At 46.7% G+C, this 21,001-nt stretch overlaps 1 protein-coding gene across 1 annotated transcript in view; it reads right to left on the bottom strand.

Moving 5' to 3' along the window:
• The window catches only part of MSH2 (mutS homolog 2), a 530,159-nt gene that overhangs the window by 158,874 nt on the left and 350,284 nt on the right, over positions 1-21,001 (bottom strand). The gene's annotated exons all lie outside the window — the stretch shown is intronic.

The following is a 21,001-nucleotide window of genomic DNA, read 5'->3' as shown; positions in this document are numbered from 1 at the left end:
GGGTGGCAGTCAATCTGATAACTTTAATACCTCTAGTTATGCCCTTTCTGAGAACAAGGGCAGACCCGCGGGCCAACTTCATGAAGGGTAATATGAAAAATAAATGTGTTACTGTTTCCTAAACAAACGTAGTCCTCATCTGTGCTCCACCCTTGTGCATCGCCCACTTTGCTGTGTGTCCCTCCCAAGTTCTCTGTTTCAGTTAAAAAAAAACCTTTGATTTAATTACGATACTGACAAATGTTTTACCACTTATACTGAGTGAACATTCAAGGTGTGCTTGTAAAACTGAAAAGTATAGAGATGCAACAATGATCCATTTGGAGATGTTCCTAAACAAGCCCTTAATAGGTTCAAAATGCTAGTTATTCTCATGATATTTTTGTTTTCAAAAACGAAATTGGATTTTGCAGCGAAGTATTCACTGGCTGTCAGTCAAAATAATGGTTGCATTCAAAAATCCATACCTTTGTGCAGAAAATATCTTTAGGGTTGAGTATCTGAACATCATGCATTAAAGATTCCTTGGCATCGAACTAGTTGTCTGTTTTGTTGGAGAGTGTCCCATCTCCTAGAACCTTGTTCTAACTACAAAACCTGAGATGACCGAGATTATCTATGGTAGGTTTATGTAGGTTACTAATTCTTCTTGGAATATCCTAATATTGATTATTAAAAAATGCAATCCCTAAGTTGTAGTACTTTACAATGTTGAGGAAAAATTTAGGTCGATATTATAAATGCGTGCATATTACAATCAAAACCTGTATCATGCCTCTATTGACACAACTCTATTGTAGGAAAGTACCATCTTGCTTGGCATGTTACACCCATTTTTACTTGTGTGTCAGTTTGTTTTTGCCTGTCTCACTGGGATCCTGCTAGCCAGGACCCCAGTGCTCAAAGTTTGTGGCCTAAATGTGTTCCCTGTGTAGTGCCTAACTGTGTCACTGAGGCTCTGCTAACCAGAACCTCAGTGCTTACGCGCTCTCTGTCTTTTAAATTGCCACTGCAGGCTAGTGACCATTGTTACCAATTCTGATTGGCACACTGGAACACCCTTATAATTCCCTAGTATAATGGTACCTAGGTACCCAGGGTATTGGGGTTCCAAGAGATCCCTATGGGCTGCAGCATTTCTTTTGCCACCCATAGGGAGCTCAGACAATTCTTACACAGGACTGCCAATGCAGCCTCAGTGAAATAACATCCACGTTATTTCACAGCCATTTTACACTGCACTTAAGTAACTTATAAGTCACCTATATGTATAAACCTCACTTGGTGAAGGTTAGGTGCAAAGTTACTAAGTGTGAGGGCACCCTGGCACTAGCCAAGGTGCCCCCACATTGTTCAGGGCAATTTCCCCGGACTTTGTGTGAGTGTGGGAACACCATTACACGTGTGCACTACATATAGGTCAATACCTATATGTAGCTTCACAATGGTAACTCCGAATATGGTCATGTAGCATGTCTAAGATCATAGAATAGTCCCCCATGCCAAATCTGGTATTGGGGTGCCAATCCCATGCATCCCCAGGGCTCCAGCATGGACCCCGGGTACTGCCAAACTAGCTCTCTGGGGTTTTCACTGCAGCTACCGCTGCTGCCAACCCACAGACATGCTTCTGCCCTCCTGGGGTCTGGGCAGCCCAGTCCCAGGAAGGCAGAACAAACGATTTCCTCTGAGAGAGGGTGTTACACCCTCCCCCTTTCGGAAATAGGTATTAAGGGCCTGAGAGGAGAAGCCTCTCCTGGCCTCTGGGAACGCTTTGAAGGGCACAGATGGTGCCCTCCTTGCATAAACCAGTCTACACCGGTTCAGGGATCCCCCAGCCCCTGCTCTGGCACGAAACTGAACAAAGGAAAGGTAAGTGGCCACTCCCCTGTCCATCACCACCCCAGGGGTGGTGCCCAGAGCTCCTCCAGTGTGTCCCAGACCTCGGCCATCTTGAATGCTGAGGTGTGAGGGCACAATGGAGGCCTCTGAGTGGCCAGTGCCAGCAGGTGACGTCAGAGACCCCTCGTGATAGCTGCTTACCTGGTTAGGTCGCCAATCCTCCACTGAGGGCTATTTGGGGTCTCACCTGTGGGTTTCTCTTCAGATAACTAATGCAATAGCTCACCAGAGTTCCTCTGCATCTCTCTCTTCGACTTCTGCCAAGGATCGACCGCTGACTGCTCCAGGACGCCTGCAAAACCGCAACAAAGTAGCAAGACGACTACCAGCAACATTGTAGCGTCTAATCCTGCCGGCTTTCTCAACTGTTTCCTGGTGGTGCGTGCTCTGAGGGCTGTCTGCCTTCACCCTGCACTGGAAGCCAAGAAGAAATCTCCCGTGGGTTGACGGAATCTTCCCCCTGCTAACGCGGGCACTAAACGTCTGCATCACCGGTCCTCTGGGTCCCCTCTCATCTTGACGAGCGTGGTCCCTGGAACACAGGAGCTGAATCCAAGTGACCCCGACAGTCCAGAGGTCCTTCTGTCTAAATTTGGTGGAGGTAAGTCCTTGCCTCCCCATGCCAGACAGTAATCCTGTGAACTGAAGCTGCTAGGGCTTCTGTGCACTTTTGCAAGGAATCCTTCGTGCACAGCCCAGTTCCCAGCACTCCGTCCTGCATTGCTCAACTCGCTGAGTTGACCACCGACTTCGTGGGACCATCTTTTGTAGTGTTGAGACGACCAGCGTGCTCAGATTTCTTGAACGCCTGTTCAAGTGCTTCTGCGGGTGCTGCCTGCTTTTTTGTGGGCTCTCTGTGCTGCTGAGCGCCCTCTCTGTCTCCTCTTTCAAGGGGTGACCTCCTGGTCCTTCCTTGGCCTGGGCAGCACCCATTTTCTTCAACCGCGACCTTTGCAGCTAGCAAGGCTTGTTTGCGGTCTTTCTGCATGGAAACAACTCTGCATCCTCCAGCACGCCGTGGGACATCTTCTGTGCAAAGGAGAAGTTCCTGGCATCTTCTGTTGTTGCAGAATCTTCAGATTCTTCCATCCGGAGGCAACCATTTTGCACCTTTATCCGGGGTTTAGTGGGCTCCTGCCCCCCCTGGACACTTGCATGACTCTTGGACTCGGTCCCCTTCCTTTACAGGTCCTCAGGTCCAGGAATCAGTCTTCAGTGCTTGTCAGTCAGTTGTTGTCCTTGCAGAATCTCCTATCACGACTTTAGTGTGTTTCTGGGGAAGTAGGGTAACTTTACTCCTACTTCTCAGGGTCTTGGGGTGGGGTATCTTGGACACCCTTAGTGTTTTCTTACACTCCCAGCGACCCTCTACACACTACACTAGGCCTGGTGTCCTTAAGTGGTTCACATTCCACTTTCTTAGTATATGGTTTGTGTTGCCCATAGGCCTATTGCATCCTATTGTATTCTACAGTGTTTGCACTACTTTTCTAACTGTTTACTTACCTGATTTTGGTTTGTGTATATTTTGTGTATTTTACTTACCTCCTAAGTGAGTATATCCTCTGAGATATTTTTGGCACATTGTCACTAAAATAAAGTACCTTTATTTTTTAGTAACACTGAGTATTGTGATTCTTATGATAATAGTGCAATATGATATAAGTGGTATAGTAGTAGCTTTGTATGTCTCCTAGTTCAGCCTAAGCTGCTCTGCTATAGCTACCTCTATCAGCCTAAGCTGCTAGAACACTACTAATCTACTAATAAGGGATAACTGGACCTGGCACAAGGTGCAAGTACCATCAGGTACCCACTACAAGCCAGGCTAGCCTCCTACATCTATGTAGTGGAAATATATTCATACAAATAGGGCAAGCAAAGTATCTTTTCCTGCTAGACCTGGCATCCTTGGCATGGTCACCCATAATGTTTTGCCTCTGCTTCACAGGTTGTTGCTGTGTGTTGGACTCTGTTTTCGCTGTTTTTGTTACTCTGGGCACTTTACCACTGCTGACCAGTGCTAAAGTGTGAGTGCTCCCTATGGAAAATTGTAAGTGTAATTGGCGTTTCCATAATTGGCAGATTTGCTTTACTAGTAAGTCCCTAGTAGAGTGCATTAGAGGTGCCTAGGGCCTGTAAATCAAATGCTACTAGTGGCCCTGCAGCCCTGATTGTGTCACCCGCATGAGCAGCCCTGTAACCATAGCTCAGACCTCCCACTGCATTGTATGTGTGTGTGTGTGTGTGTGCAGTTTTAACTGCCAGTTTGACTTTGCAAGTGTACCCACTTGCCAAGCTCAAACCTTCCTTTTTTATACACATGAGGCACCTCTAAGGTAGGCCCTAAGTAGCCCCAGGGGAAGGGTGCAGTGTATGCTAAAGGTAGGATATGTAGTGATATGTTTTTATTTGTTTTAACAGTGAGATTCTGCCAAATTCGTTTTTCACTGTTGCAAGGACTATCTTTCTCATAGGTTAACATACAGGCTGTCTTTAAATATTGTTAAAGTGCAGTTTCCCTTTCAGAGCAGTTGGTTATTAGATTGCTAGTTTGAAAATGGCACTTTTAGAAAGTGGGCATTTTCTTGCTTAAACCATTCTGTGACTCCGCCCGTTTGTGGATTCCCTGTCTGGGTCAGACTGACATTTGGGCTGTTTGTGAATCTCCTCTAGACAGTGACACATAGGGAGCTGGTGTGTAGGCTGCATATCCTGATGAGCCATCTGGGCTTGAATGGAGGGAGGAGTGGTCACTTACACCTGAATGGGCTATGCCTGCCCTTACACAATCCAGTCTCCAGCACCCTGGTGTGTGGGTCTGGGGCCAGGCCTGGGCAAGGTAGGATCCTGTAAACAACAGAGGCTTTTCTTTGCAGTTGGGCAATTTCAAAAGGCAGAACGGGGTATAAGTATTGGACCCAAAACCCGAGACTTTCGATCACGTCAAGGGTTCAAGAGGAACCTCTGCCAGGAGAAGAGGTGAAGGAGAAGTGCTCCCCCTGCCTGTGACTGTGCTTTATTGGGCTATCCTGCAGTTGCTGCTTCTGCCTGAGAAAGGGGACAAAGACAGGACTTTGTGGTATATTCCTACTTGAGAGGTATCTCCAAGGACTTGGACTGAGCTTGCCCCCTGTTCTGAAGTCTCAGGGCCATCAAAGACTTCCTCTGCCAGCACCTGGACTCACTGCTGAGACTACTGCCCTGACAAGTAGTGCCTAATCCAGTCTCTGAGCTCATGAAAGGAGAAGCTGGTGGAAAACCAAGAAGAACCAACTGCACCGATTTTGAATGACCACGGACTGACGCTGCTGCTGGATTCCGCAATGCCGCCCGCAACTGAAGCCTGAGTGCGATGACCCCATCCCGCAGGCCCCACGCAGCAGCAGCAGCCTTGCCGAAGTCTGCGACTCCGTGAGTCCCGAAGTGCCATGTTCGTGACACCGGACTTCGCCGTACAACGCCGTAACCACTGGATATTGACCCAGCCGGAAGAACGTGGATCCAGCGCTTCGCACCAACGACACTTCGGGGGTCATTCTGACTCCCGCCGGGCGCGGTCACCGCGCGCCCGGCGGGAGCCGCCAAAATACCGTACCGCGGTCGGAAGACCGCGGCGGGTATTTTGAGTTTTCCCCTGGGCTGGCGGGCGGCCTTCAAAAGGCCGCCCGCCAGCCCAGGGGAAAACGACCTTCCCACCATGAAGCCGGCTCGTAATCGAGCCGGCGGAGTGGGAAGGTGCGACGGGTGCTACTGCACCCGTCGCGTATTTCACTGTCTGCTATGCAGACAGTGAAATACAAGCGGGGCCCTCTTACGGGGGCCCCTGCAGTGCCCATGCCATTGGCATGGGCACTGCAGGGGCCCCCAGGGGCCCCGCGACACCCCCTACCGCCATCCTGTTCCTGGCGGCCGAACCACCAGGAACAGGATGGCGGTAGGGGGTGTCAGAATCCCCAAGGCGGCGCAGCATGCTGCGCCGCCTTGGAGGATTCTGACGGGCAGCGGAAAACCGGCGGGAGACCGCCGGTTTTCCTGCACTGACCGCGGCCAAAGCGCCGCGGTCAGAATGCCCTAAGGGGCACCGCCAGGCTGTTGGCGGTGCTCCCGTGGTCGGTGGCCCTGGCGGCCACCGGCCGCCAGGGTCAGAATGACCCCCTTCATCTCCACCACTCCACAGTAAGAACCCGCCGCCTCTACGTGACGCCTCCGCTCCTTCGCCCGCAGCACTGGAACCGACGCCGCATTGGATTCAGCGACACCACGATCCCCAACTCTGTGCACCGGCTTATTTCCTCAATTCTCACAAGGTACTGTACCTGGGGGTCCGCGTGACTCCGTGACCAGCGCCGTTGTATTGCTACATACACTACGTAAATGTATTGCTACATACACTACGTGCATGCGGCAGCACTACGTGCAAGGTAAACAGTGGTGCAGAGTGTGGACCATTGGCCTCTGCTTTCATTGGCCTTCGCTTCCATTTTGGTTCACAACTTCATTTTGTCGAGTCTGGTTCGGTGCGTAAGGCACTGTTCTGTGTTTTTCCACAAGCTTCGGCAAGTTGAAGGGTGGGGTGTTTTTCTGCTCAACTTCGCTCCATCTGCCTGGTACGAAGGGCGCTATTTACATTCCACGAGCTATCAGTTAGAACAACAGGGGGATGCGCCTGTACACAAGGAGGAATGCAAGCTTCACCTTGGAGTCCTCTCCTGGGAACTTGGCCCGTTCTGAGGAGACGTCTCGAAGGGTGAACAAGGTACCGCCGATTGCACAATTTGTAAAGGAGGGGGTCTTTTTCTAGAAAAGACTCCTGGGCGTTAGTAAATACTATAAAAGTTGGGGGCCTGGATGGGCTGGTTTAGGAACTCTCTTCTGGGTTGGACGCAACGCCAGGAGGACTGATTGTCCCGAACAGAGGCTCCCTGTGTCAGCTGATTTGGGTTCCCCAGCTTTGTGTACGGCGGAGGGATGCAGACGCTCTTTTCGGTGAAGCTTTTCAATTTATTAAGTGTATTGTGTGTGCGCGCGTAATGTGTACTTATTCTTGCAGTCATTTTCATGCTATTGAGCATTGAAGTATATTGTGTGTGCGCGCGTAATATGCACTTATTCTTGCAGTCATTTTCATGCTATTGAGCATTGAGGTATATTGTGTGTGCTTTTATTATATGCACTTACTCTTGCAATTATTCACAGAGTGCTTATATCTTTATCATTATTCTCATGTTATTCTCCTGATGTATATATATATATATATATATTAGTGTGGTTTAGTTTTGCTAGCTGAGAACTTGCCCCTTAAATAAACTTGATTATTCTACTTACGAAGGTGTTTGAGAGTGATTGCTTTACATTGTGCCTTAAAATATCCTGAAGTGCATAGTTTTGATATTCTGAAGGGTAAAGCAGCACAAATTGGCGTAGTCGTTTGCAGGATTCGAAAAAAAAAAAAAAAGGGAAAATGCTTAATAAGATCAAAGCGAGCTCAAAAGCAGCTTCTCATGTAGCAAATCCAGACATAGAAATACCGGGGTGGGAAACCGCTCCATATAAACTTTTAGCTCAGGAATGGTCACGTTGTGCTGGTTTGTGTGAAAATTGGAATGCGTGTATGTTAAATGTGGAACCTGAAGACCTTCTCATATGTTTACGGAAAGTTTCAATTGACAAGGGAAGGGAAGTTTGTGCGGTGGGGAGGCGAGGCTGGATCTTGCTTTCTGCGTACCGAAAGTTGTATGAAAAATGTTTACAGTTACAAAAAGACCACGAGCAGCTGGAGAAGGAGTTAGTGGAAGCCTGAAATTCCTCTACCATGCTAGCTTGTCAAAATAAATTATTAAGTGATAAGTTGGAAATGTACCAACTGGTTGCAGAGAGAACGGCTGTTAGCGTAGCTAAATATAAACACAAGAAACGAAGAGGGAAAGTTAATAAAAAGAAGGTGCATTTAGCTATCTCTCAGGCAGGATTAGCCTTTGACCCTGAGTTTTGGGATGGAAACATCTGGGATACATCTGATTTTTCAGATGGGTCCGGGGGCGATGACTGCCAAGATGTTAGACAGGAGAAGACAGAGCGCAGGAATGTTGTCCGTGCGCAGCCCATATATCGGCGAAAGTTACAGCATAGCCCAGCTAATCCTGGAGGGGTGATGTTGGATGCCCTGGAGGATTATACACAGCAAGAACTAAGTGATGTGATAGACAGATTTCGACAGAGGTCTGGGGAAACATTGCTTACGTGGTTGGTGCGGGTGCACGATATGGGGGGCCAGGGGGTCCAATTGGATCACGGCGACGCCCCGAGGCTTTGTATGTTAAGTACAGACCCGGTTATTCAAAATGAGTTTAGAACCTATCCAGGGAATGGTCCCATGACCAATTTGTTAGAGCTAGCTGCGCAAGGGTGTGCTCAGAAGTATCCGACAGAGTCAGACTGGCCGCCTAATGATAAACCTTGGTATACTTTGAGAGATGCAGTACAGAGATTGAAGGAAGAAGGGATGAAAACAGCTATCTTTATGGGTAATGCCCATGATTTGATGAATGGAATTTTAAGTGTGTCTGTGCGAAACCGGCTGATTAGGGCCGCTCCTCCTGCATATAAGCATGTCATCATGACTTTGTTAATTAATCAGACAGGTAACCCATTGTCTCAGGTGGTAGAAGCGGTGCGTGAGTTAAGTGATTTAGGAGAATGGGCTAAGCCAGAGAGGAATTCACGGTCTGAGAATCGTACTGATAACAACAGGGTGACAAGGCGAGACATGTTTCAGGCCTTGATGCGAGATGGGGTGACCAGGAATGAAATTGATGGGATAAGCACCAAGGACATGTGGGAAATGTACCGCAAACGCGGTTTGGATAAAAAGGAGGGGAGTAGGAAAGGGAACAAGAAGGATAACAAAGTGGTGAACCAGAGAAAGGCAGGAGGGGAGGAGCGTGAGGGTGAAAAGGGAGAGAGAGGGAGAAAACCCCACAGTAGAGAGAGATCCCCAGAGGACGGAAATTGGGAGGAAGAGCACCGAAGCGCAGAGGGAACCCGGAGCAGGGAGAGAGACCGGGAACTGACAGGTTCTGGGAAAACTCGAGGAAGAGAGTGGGAGAGGGAGCTGGTAAGCTCAGAGAGGTTGCGAAGCAGAGACAGGGAGGAGGAGTTCCCTGAGAATTACCGCAAACTGTATCCAGATTTGACTTGGGCAGACTCTGATGTGCGCAGAGTGAAAATAGATTAGGAAACAGGCCAAACTCCGGTGCAGGGATGGGCTCGCAAAGATAACAGACCTCATGTCAAAGTAGAAATTTATTGGAAACGTAGAAATGTTCAAAAAGTTCGAGCCCTCGTTGACACCGGAGCGGAGGCCACTTTGATTCATGGCAATCCAAGAAAATTCAGGGGACAGTACTTCACCATTACGGGATTGGGCGGAAAAGAAACCCCGGCAGTGCAGATAGTGGTTCCCATGAAAATAGGGGCACTTCCAAAGAGAGAATACACTGTCCTGATTGTGCCCATTCCCGAATACATTATTGGAATTGACATTTTGAAAGGGATGACCCTACATTTGGAAGATGGATGTTATCAATTTGGTTCCAAAAGATTTATATCAATAGCCGCCGCAAGGGTGGGGCTGTTGAAGATTCCTCCGGTAACACTTCCCCAAGCTACTAAGGTGATTCAAATGAAACAGTACAGAATACCGGGAGGACATGAGGAGATTAGCCAGACTATACATGATTTACTAGAGGCCGGGGTAATAGTTCCCATCACCACTGCGTGGAATAATGCCCTCTGGCCTGTTCGTAAAAGTGATAACAGTTGGAGGATTTGCATTGATTATCGCCAATTGAATAAACATACACCTCCTCTGACTGCAGCGGTCCCAGACACCATTACCTTGATTGAGAACATACAGAAACACAGTGGGACTTGGTATGCAACCATTGACATTGCCAATGCCTTCTTTACGATACCAATAGCTACTGAGAGCCAGCCTCAGCTGGCATTCCAATGGGCGGGGCGTCAGTACACCTTCTGTAGATTACCCATGGGGTATTTACATAGCCCCACTATCTGCCACCGGCTGGTGGCAGAGCATTTGGATGAAGTACCAGTGGTTCCTGGAGTGCAAATTTCCCACTATATAGATGACGTGATGATGCAGGGAGAGACCCAAGAACAGGTGCAAATTCAGCTAGACAGGGTGGTGGAACATTTGCAGAATCAAGGGTGGGAGATTAACCCCGAGAAAGTGCAGGGACCGTCTCAGAGCGTGAAATTTTTGGGCATTCAGTGGAATCAGGGACACAGAGAAGTGTTGCCAAAAGTGAAACAAAAGATTAAGGAATTCGCAGTACCGCGAAATCGGAAGGAAGCCCAGAGTTTTATTGGACTATTCGGGTATTGGAGACAACATATACCCCATTTGTCTCAGATTTTGGCCCCATTGTACAAAGTTACACGAAAGAAAAATGCGTTTGAATGGGGAGAGCAGGAGCAGCGCGCGTTTGAATTGGCGAAAGACGCCATTCAGCATGCTTTGGATTTGTGGCCGATTCGAGAGGGAGACATTGAATTGAATGTGACAGTCCAGGGGCAGTATGCCAATTGGAGTTTATGGCAAAAACAAGGAAGAAAGAGGGTGCCCCTGGGATTCTGGACAAAGAAGTTACCTGAGGCAGGAGAGCGGTATACTCCCTTTGAGAAGCAGCTGCTGGCCTGCTATTGGGCCCTGGTTGATACTGAGCAAATTACACTGGGACACAATGTGATTTTAAGGCCTGAAATTCCCATCATGCAGTGGGTGATGAGTTCCCCAAAAACTCATAGAATTGGACATGCGCAAGAAGCCAGCATTATAAAATGGAAATGGTATGTCCAGGACAGGGCACGAGCGGGTCCAAAAGGGACCGCCGTTTTGCATGAGCAGGTAGCGCAGGCTCCAGTGGAGAATTCCGAAATGTTGCATGATGTACCTTCAGTGTGTGAATCCCCAGTAGGGTGGGGCCAGCCGTTCGCAGACTTGTCTGCAGATGACACAAAAACATGTGTGGTTCACAGATGGTTCAGCAAAATATGTTGGAGCGAAAAGGCACTGGAAGGCAGTGTCCTATAATCCTGTTACCAAGAAGCTTTTGACAACTACAGGACAGGGAAAAAGTAGCCAGTATGCAGAGCTTTATGCCGTGTATCAGGCTTTAAAACAGGAGCTACCCGGAAAATGTCACATTTATACAGATTCCTGGTCTACCGCCAATGGGTTAGCTACTTGGCTTCCCACGTGGCATGCACATCAATACAAAATCCATAACAAAGAGGTATGGGGGAAGGAGTTATGGCAGGAGATCTGGGAAATGTTACCTCAAAGCACCGTGACTGTCTATCATGTGGACGCTCACTGTCCAACTGATTCATTAGACCGATGGTTCAATTGTCTTGCAGACGATCGAGCCAAGATTCAAGAGGCTGAAGTGGAGGCGCAGAGTTCTGATTTGGTGGGAATGGCTAAATGGGCACACCAGAAATGCGGACATCTTGGAGAAAAGGCTACTCACAGGTGGGCTGAGATTAGAGGGATGCATCTTCCCCTAGATTTGATTAAAACAGCGATCATTGAATGTCCCATTTGTCAGCATGCACAGCACAGACCGGTCCCACAGGTGGTGAGAGGCCAGCTAGGTAGAGGTAAATTGCCAGGACAGATTTGGCAGATTGATTACATTGGACCAATGCCAGTGAGCAGAGGGTGTCAGTATGCCTGCACTGTGGTAGACACTTACTCTGGTTATCTCATAGCCTTTCCCTGCAAGCGCGCAACTCAGCAGAGCACCCTGAAAACACTAGATCTGTTGATTCTGTACTATGGAGTGCCACTCCAGATTCAAAGTGATAACGCCAGCCACTTCAAGGGCAGACTAGTGCAGGACTATTGTGCACAACGCAATATTGAGTGGATTTTTCACATACCTTACTACCCCCAAGCAGCGGGACTGATTGAGAGAATGAATGGGTTGCTGAAAGAACAATTGCGTAAACTGAATGATGGGACACTGAAGGGGTGGAGAGATAATTTGTATGATGCTTTGCAAATTTTGAACAACCGACCCCTTACAAATGCTGAGACACCTCTCATGAGAATGCTCACACCTGCTTTACAGATTAATCCGTTTACAACGAGCAATACCATTATGTATTGGGAAACAGCTCCAGGAGCTTTGGCCCCATATCGAGCTACACCAGAATCTGCAGGACTTGACTTACATGCTTTACACATGCATCGATTGAAACCTAGAGACATCACTCTGATTGAAACTGGGGTGGAAATTCAGATTCCCCCTGAGCATTACGGTCTGATCGCCCCTCGATCTGGGCTTGCCTTGAGGGGCATCCAAGTTTTAGGAGGCGTGATAGATGCAGACTACCAAGGCGAGTTGAAAGTCATTCTCTTGAACAGTGGTGACACAGACCTAGTGGTGCAACCTGGTGATCGCGTTGCCCAAATTGTCATCATGCCGGTTTATGGAGGTGTTGTTAAGAAGGGGAGCGCCCCAGCTCTTCTCACTGTGAGAGGCAAAGGAGGGTTCGGATCTACTGACAAGAACCCAGGGGCCAAAGTGTGGATTGAATCCCCAAATAACCCTCCTCAACCCGCTGATGTCATCGCCACTGGACCAGACAATGTCCTGGTAGTTATGCGACCTGGTCAAGACAAATGGGAACATGTTCCCGCTGACAAATGCTATCTGCGAGAATGATAATACGTGTTTTGTCCTTTCTTCTTTTCAGATCATCCTGTGGAGTGCCTGTGCCATGAGTGTGGTGTATGGAGCCCGTTCGGGAGACTCCACCGGGGAGCGGGAGGGGCTCATAGCCCAAAAATTCAACCGTCAGCCGCAGATGCCAACGCTGCTGCATCAACCGAACAATGTTTGGATTCATCTAGCGCAGGAAGTGCTGAATATATCTCACTTCTGTATGAGTAACATGCAAAGCGTTCAAGATTTGATTACCACTTGTCTAGTGGCAGTGCCCACTCCCGCTGCTGTATTATTACACATCTTTAACAATACAAACCAGGATGGAATGGTGGATGTGAGTGACGTTCGCTCCCATCTGTCACTCTATGAGTACTGCCGTCATTGCCCGGAGGTGGGCAGGCGGTTGTGGAGGAACATGACATCTATACTCACGTTTAACATCTCAAATGGGGATGTGTGCTATTCATTGACCTGTGATCCTATGAAAATAGGTAAATGTGCTCAGCTCAAATTGGAGAAAAGAGGACAAAAACTTAACTGCTGCACAACGGACGTTGTGCCACTCACGGACTGACCTAACCTGTTTGAATGTAAATAATTCAATGTTTAGCCAACATGTGGTGCCTGCTGCCAGCCACATTCAAAATGTTAAGTTGCCTAAAGGTTGGCTCTTTTCTTGTGGTAATCTTTCTTTTACTTATATTCCAGCCAATCTAACCGGAGGGCCTTGTGCCTGGTCACGCTTAGGCTTTCTCATGTTTCCTATGGATACTGCTCTACACCCTCGCTATACCAGAGACACTATTCAATTACCTACGGACTGTGATTCTGAAATTTCATTGCTGTCCAAAACAGAATATGTTAGTTTAGCTGGTTCTATCGTAGGGGTGCCAGGACTTGCAGTATATAATACCAGAGTTATTAATAAACTTGCATGTTTAGTAGTCAAGAATATTAACTATACATCAGCTGCCTTAGCTGAGCTGTTATTAGATGTACAGGGAATTAGAAGAGCTGCTTTGCAGAATCGCGCTGCTATTGATTATTTACTGCTTAAACACAACCATGGCTGCAGTGATTTTGAAGGATTATGTTGCTTCAATTTATCCGACCACTCCATATCAATCAACTCCCACATAGAGGCCCTGCATAAGTTGGTGAAGGGGGTGCAGCAGGATGTTGACAGGGGGTGGTGGGATTGGGCTTTGGGATGGCTGCCTAATTTAGGCCAACTGCGTTATATCTTTGGTGTAATCATTATCATAACCGTTATTTTAATTTCATTATGTTGTTGTATTCAGTGTGTGCCTAACCTTCTATCTCAGTTTCGCCCAAGAGCATTGCCATTTCAGCTTATAGGATATACTTAGTTGTAAGTTGGCCAAATGGTCCAAGGGTGGAAATGTATTGCTACATACACTACGTAAATGTATTGCTACATACACTACGTGCATGCGGCAGCACTACGTGCAAGGTAAACAGTGGTGCAGAGTGTGGACCATTGGCCTCTGCTTTCATTGGCCTTCGCTTCCATTTTGGTTCACGACTCCATTTTGTCGAGTCTGGTTCGGTGCGTAAGGCACTGTTCTGTGTTTTTCCACAAGCTTCGGCAAGCTGAAGGGTGGGGTGTTTTTCTGCTCAACTTCGCTCCATCTGCCTGGTACGAAGGGCGCTATTTACATTCCACGAGCTATCAGTTAGAACAACAGGGGGATGCGCCTGTACACAAGGAGGAATGCGAGCTTCACCTTGGAGTCCTCTCCTGGGAACTTGGCCCGTTCTGAGGAGACGTCTCGAAGGGTGAACAAGGTACCGCCGATTGCACAATTTGTAAAGGAGGGGGTCTTTTTCTAGAAAAGACTCGTGGGCGTTAGTAAATACTATAAAAGTTGGGGGCCTGGATGGGCTGGTTTAGGAACTCTCTTCTGGGTTGGACGCAACGCCAGGAGGACTGATTGTCCCGAACAGAGGCTCCCTGTGTCAGCTGATTTGGGTTCCCCAGCTTTGTGTACGGCGGAGGGATGCAGACGCTCTTTTCGGTGAAGCTTTTCAATTTATTAAGTGTATTGTGTGTGCGCGCGTAATGTGTACTTATTCTTGCAGTCATTTTCATGCTATTGAGCATTGAAGTATATTGTGTGTGCGCGCGTAATATGCACTTATTCTTGCAGTCATTTTCATGCTATTGAGCATTGAGGTATATTGTGTGTGCTTGTATTATATGCACTTACTCTTGCAATTATTCACAGAGTGCTTATATCTTTATCATTATTCTCATGTTATTCTCCTGATGTGTATATATATATATATATATATATATATATTAGTGTGGTTTAGTTTTGCTAGCTGAGAACTTGCCCCTTAAATAAACTTGATTATTCTACTTACGAAGGTGTTTGAGAGTGATTGCTTTACATTGTGCCTTAAAATATCCTGAAGTGCATAGTTTTGATATTCTGAAGGGTAAAGCAGCACAGCCTTTAGCGCCGGATTGTAGGGAATGACTGTCGCGAGGCTGTGATATCACCAATTCAAAGCATTTATGTTTCTAAGTGCTATATTGAAGTTTAATCTTTTAAAAATTCATAACTTTACTTGTGTATGTTGGAGTTTTGACGTTGTGGTCTTGTTTTGCTCAGATAAATATTGGCTATTTTTCAACCTGGTGTTGAGTCCTTTCATAGTGTTTCCACTGTATTACTGTGTGTGTTGGTACAAATACTTTACCCACTTTCTCTGGGTTAAGCCTTTCTGCTTGTGCCAAGCTACCAAGGAGGTGAGTGGGGGGTTAACCAGGTGGGTTTCTCCTTTGCTCTGGCTACAGTGAGGGTCCTTGCTTGGACAAGGGGTAATCTGACTGCCAATCAAAGACCCAATTTCTAACACTGCCTATGTATTTTGGAAACGCAGCTTTAAAAAGTTTTTATTTTCATGTATAAATGCCTTACACTTTTGTATTTTTACAAATAAAAGCCCATTCAAGAGAATCCACAGAAGCATAAAACATACTCAAGAATATACAAAGGGCTCCTTTAGAGTAAACTGCATTTTTTTTTTAGAAATATCCAAATCATTTCAGCTTCATATAAATCTTTGAGCTGATGGAAATCTCTATATCACTGTATGTGCAAAGATGGGTAAATGCTGTATTGTGTTAGATGCACAAAGAAAAAGTGATTTTACAGGTCCAATTTCTTGCGCAAGAGGAGGAACAAATTTGCATATTTTGCGACCATAGACCATATTTTCAGTAGAAGGAGATAGCTCAAGGTGTCCGATTCTGAATTAAGTCACATATAGTAGTACGGATGCGGCTTTACTCTGCACAAGGTTTTAAATGCAAGGCCTAAAAATAGCCATCAAATATTTTTGGGTACCACGTTTTGAAGCAGACATTCAAGGATAAACATCACACATCTGACTTCACCACAAATAGTTAAGAGTTCTAGAACGATCACAAAATCACTATCTCACAGTAGCCTTAGTGGATACTAGAAATATAACACTTTACCCCGAAAGTGAGGAGTGGGGGTGGGAGGGATTGTCTGAATTGTTCACATTCAAGAGGTTTTCATTTTATTGGGGTATTGGAAAACCGAAGAATGGAAAAAGAAGGGGCTGATTTCCTGACCAACGTAACTGGGAATATAAACTGTACACGATAGCTTGGAAGGGAGCCTGGCTTCTAAGATAGCATGTGGTTGAATGGGTCATTTTAAAAGGGATCTGACTTCTAAAGACGACAGGCATGTCTCAACATCGGAGTTAACATCACATACACTTTAAGCCTTGCAGGCTTAACGCATCGGATTTGATTAATACACAATAGCTTTACAGGGTTGGTCTCCCTAGAGGGACTGTACGTGACTACAACATACGTAGAATTCCACTAATAACCCACAAGGTAAGATCAACTTTGGACATTTAAAATTTTGGCTAATCAGAGACCCCTGACACGAAAGAGGCTGGAATTGTGGGTTCTCCATTGTTTTCTACTCTGGTAATTTGAATTGCCACAGTCCTCAAATAAAGATCATACTGCCTGGCACTTTTCAAAATTACATAATTGTATTAGGATTAAGATGATATACTGCAGGCGTCACTCCCCACAATCCCTACATATTCAAACATGCTGGAACATTTCTTATTTAAAAGGCCATCCAGAAAACATTCACTATGTAAAAAAAAAAAAAAAAAACCTACAGAGCATACATGTCAGGCAAGGGTTGGGAGGCCAGTTGTGTGGGTTTTGATAAAAATACAGTGAAGATGCTATTGTTGGTAGGCCGTATTCTTAGAAAAATGTGTCTCTGAGACATACAATATATGAACTTTACAGATTCTTGAAACGATCTCAGTAAAATAAAGGGCGTTTTGCAGTTTGCAGAATTCCATTAATTAATGTCCATTTTCAGTTTGTTGAGCTTATAAGAAAAACTAGGTTTCAAAGAACGATACCCAAGTGGTTTAGCACGCATACATTGTTTTTAGGTAAATGCTTTGAAATGAAAAAGCTTTACACTTAGATTTGCTACTGGTATGGCTGGAAAGTATTTAACACCATTTTAGTCAGTTATTTTATTTAAAAATAAAATAATTAAACTGAGTTTCTTTGAAAGTGGTTCAGAGAAACTTGGCCTCCGGAAAATCTGCATGCAAATTCTGCAAGAGCCAAAGCTGCTCTCACCGCATTGGCTCGTAAAGACCCTGTCTTGGACATTTGCCAGGAGGCTGTGTGTGTGCTCCTTCTTACATTCACAAAGCAATATTGCCTGGACAGTCAGGTTCACTGAGTGGGATATTTTGCCTGCCCAGTCCTGCAGGAATGTCTAGTTAGAGACCCATTCCTAAATAGGTACTGCTTTGGTATCTACTTAAGAATCTGCGGCTACAAGTCTCTAGTATGAGAACAAGTTACCTAACTTTGTTAACGCTCTTTCCTGTAGAGACTCTTTCTAGCTGCAGATTCCTCACTGACCCTCTCATCCTCGTTCTGTGGTTGGAATCTATCAGTTAATAAGATCTCAACTCTAGTCATCTGCCCACTTGTCATACCAATTTGCTTCTGGGACTATGTCTGGTGGCATGGATCCTCTTGAAAGGAACTGGCATCTGTGTTAGGCTTCAACCATCATTTCCGGAACAAAACGATGTTAGTGTGCAGGCACGGTGCCACCTGCCAGTGCACAAAGGTACTGCTGAAAAGTTTCTGGATGCCTGGGGAATATTCAAAAGGTGAGGAATCTGTGGCTAGAAGGTCTCTACCAAAAAGAACATTATCAAAGGTAAGTAACTTGTTCTTTTCCACCAAGATTCAACACTTTCCAACTCATTATAGTGGTCAAAAACTGTTTTGGAACTGCCTTTATCCAGAAGACGTTTCCCAAAATTCATATTGATTAAATCACCAAATTCCATCTCATTACAATGTCTCACTGTGGAAATTACATACATGACACCTAAACCACTGAGGATGTACTGATCCTCTGCCAGGAAAGGGAGTTTTACTGATGCTTTCCATGGTTAAAGCACTTATCGAATTTCCTCCTTCATCAATCAGCTTTTCTATGAGATGCCGAATAGGGAATGTGTGGTGTGCTGTTGTGGAGGCAGATGAAGCGAAGAAATGGGGGCCCCAAAGACAGTCGGGCACGACTTCGATTGAGGTGGAACCAGCACAGACTCATTTCTGAGAGGACAATTGGGATCTAGTGTTTCCAGTCGACTGAGTTTGGCACTGATATCGGTGCACTGGGCCTTGCCACAGGAGGTGGAGTTGAGAGTGGAGGTGGAGGTGGCGAGCAGATACCAAAAGCAGTACTTCCCAAGGTGGTGGGTCTGTGAAAAGGCTCAGACCAGAAAGTCCTGAGGGATCGAATGGCTAAAATGCCTCTCCCACAGGACCTGGAGCAGTGCTCTGTGAAAGCGTGAACTGACGTCCACATCGTAGCTTAGAGGATTTCCAAAATAGGTCACATGCCAGCACAGTGGTAGCAGCTCTGGAGCAATGAGCACACAGGACTTCCAGGGCCTGTTTTTTGGCCTGATCATAGCAGATCCTCTTTGTATACCAATTATTTTATTGGCAACTATAAGATTTGAGAAATAACAGCAAATACAGTAAAATGCAAATCCTGCTTATACCCACATGGAGATACAAATGTTGACTGTGATACGTGCACCAATAGCAAACAATACTTACACATGATATTTAAGAGAGGCCACAACGGAGGGTCTTGAACCCGGGGATGCATGTACACCATTTGCACCAAATGTAGGGCTAAACAGTAATGTTCCACAGAGGGCAGGACCAATTCCCCTGCTGATCTGTGGGTAATAAGCTTTTGGATTGCCAAACAAGGTCTCGCTGAGCCCCAGATGAAGGCCTTTAATGGTCTTATCTATCCGACGGAGGGTCGAGAAAGGTATTAATTGGGGAAGCATGCAAAACACATAGGTGATTCGGAGAAGGGTAACCATTTTCACCGCTTGAGTTTGTCCCCGGAGAGAGATTTAGGTGGGACCACTTTGCGAAGTCCAAATGTATTTGTTCCATTAAGGGGTCTAAGTTATCCACCATCATGCATTCCAGGCCCCTATTCACTTGAATCCCCAGACTCCTTAGGTGGGAATTTTCCCACTGAAATGGGTAATAAGCGATTGCGGCACTTGTGGTGATCGGTGACAACGACAAGGCCTCGCTCTTTCCCCAGTTCACCTTGCAGCCGGATACTGCGACAAAAGCACCAATAGTCTCCAACACCACATGGATAGAGGAGGGTAAGGCCAACAAGGCAAGTAAAATGTAATTTGCATATAGATACAGTGTGGCGGGACCTTTGGGCTTGGAATACCTATTATCCAATACAGCTGGCGCATAGACACCGCTAAAGGTTCCACTGCAAGGAGAAATAACAGGGTGAAGAATGGGCAACCTTGATGGGTACACCTGCGGACTGGGATGGAATAAGAAAGCCCACACAATTGACTAGTGTAGAGGGGGAATCACGGAGCAATCTCACTCTGCAGATGAAATCCTCACCAAGGCCAAAGTTCCGGGCCGTGGCAGATAGTCCCATTTTATCCTGTCAAATGCCTTTCAGGCATCCAACAACAGTGGCAAGGCATCATCCAGACCGTATGCGCCGACGTGCAAATATAACTCCATGATGAGTGGCCTGGGACAAACACCACTTGATAATTATGAAAAAGAGGGAAGGACTCACTTACAGCGGTCTGCTAGAATGCTTGCAGGGATATGGGGCGATAACTGCCATAGGAGAAGATCCTTTCCTGGTTTGGGGAGGACTGAAATCAGCAGTCTATTGGACAATATACCCAAGGAGCCTGAGCGATCAGCCTCAGCAAAGGCCTCATGGGGAAGATCCACCAACTCGGATTTGGTCCACTTGTAGAACTCTGCTGGAAAGTCCTCCTCATTCGGGGCTTTGTAATAGGGTAGATCCGAGATGGCCAGCTCTATTTCCTCCATAGTGATGGCACCCTGAAGCAGTTGTCTGCTGCCCTTCAAGAGGCACAGTAAGCCAATACCAGCCAGGAAAGCGTTAGTCTGCGTTGGACCCTGGACAATTTCCAGGGAGTGGAGGACACTGTGGTAAGATGCGAACCTGTGCGATTTCCTGTGGCTTGGAGATCAGCCCCCGCCCGAGTCACTGACGATAGCAGGAATGGCCATTCTTGCCTCCCTCTGCCTGACCTGCCCCACCAATAGCTGTCCCGCCTTCACTACCTGTTCATAGTGTCGGTACTTCAACCTCTGAAGCGCATACCTTTGGAGGTAAGGAGGGTAATGATGTCCAAGCACACCTTCTCAAGGCTACGCCTGGTAATAGAAGAAGGGTGGGCTATGTATGTGTACATGAGAGGGGCTATATCAGATTTCAGTGCGCCTTCTGACACTCTTCCCTCGGCCTATTGGACAGGGCAGCACTCCTCATCAGCTGCCCCAGTAATGGTCACCCTCGCCACCACCCACAATGTCAGGGCCTAGTCAACAGAGCCATCATTGTGCTCCCCGTAGGTATGCATATGTTTTTTAAGCTGATTCTTGCCTATTGGGTGATTGCAGCAGGACAACGGGTTGCAAATTAGTTGTGACAGACCCCGATCAGGGCTAAAGGGGAGAGGTCCTAATGTCCACCCTCTGGTACTGATGTCTCACAGAGAACGGAAATCAAAGAGTGGGCCATCAGGGAAAACCCAACAACGTGACTGCGTGTCATGAACCGGGGACAAGTAGTCAGAGATGCAGCAGTTAACTCAGATTCAGGGTCACCCGTAGAAATTGTACTGCACCACTTATGGGCCAAATGACAGCC

This window comes from Pleurodeles waltl, chromosome 5 (genome assembly GCF_031143425.1).
Source record: "Pleurodeles waltl isolate 20211129_DDA chromosome 5, aPleWal1.hap1.20221129, whole genome shotgun sequence".
Lineage (NCBI taxonomy): Eukaryota > Metazoa > Chordata > Amphibia > Caudata > Salamandridae > Pleurodeles > Pleurodeles waltl.
The sequence above is the reverse complement of the archived record's forward strand: the minus strand, read 5'-3'. Positions and strand labels throughout refer to the sequence as shown.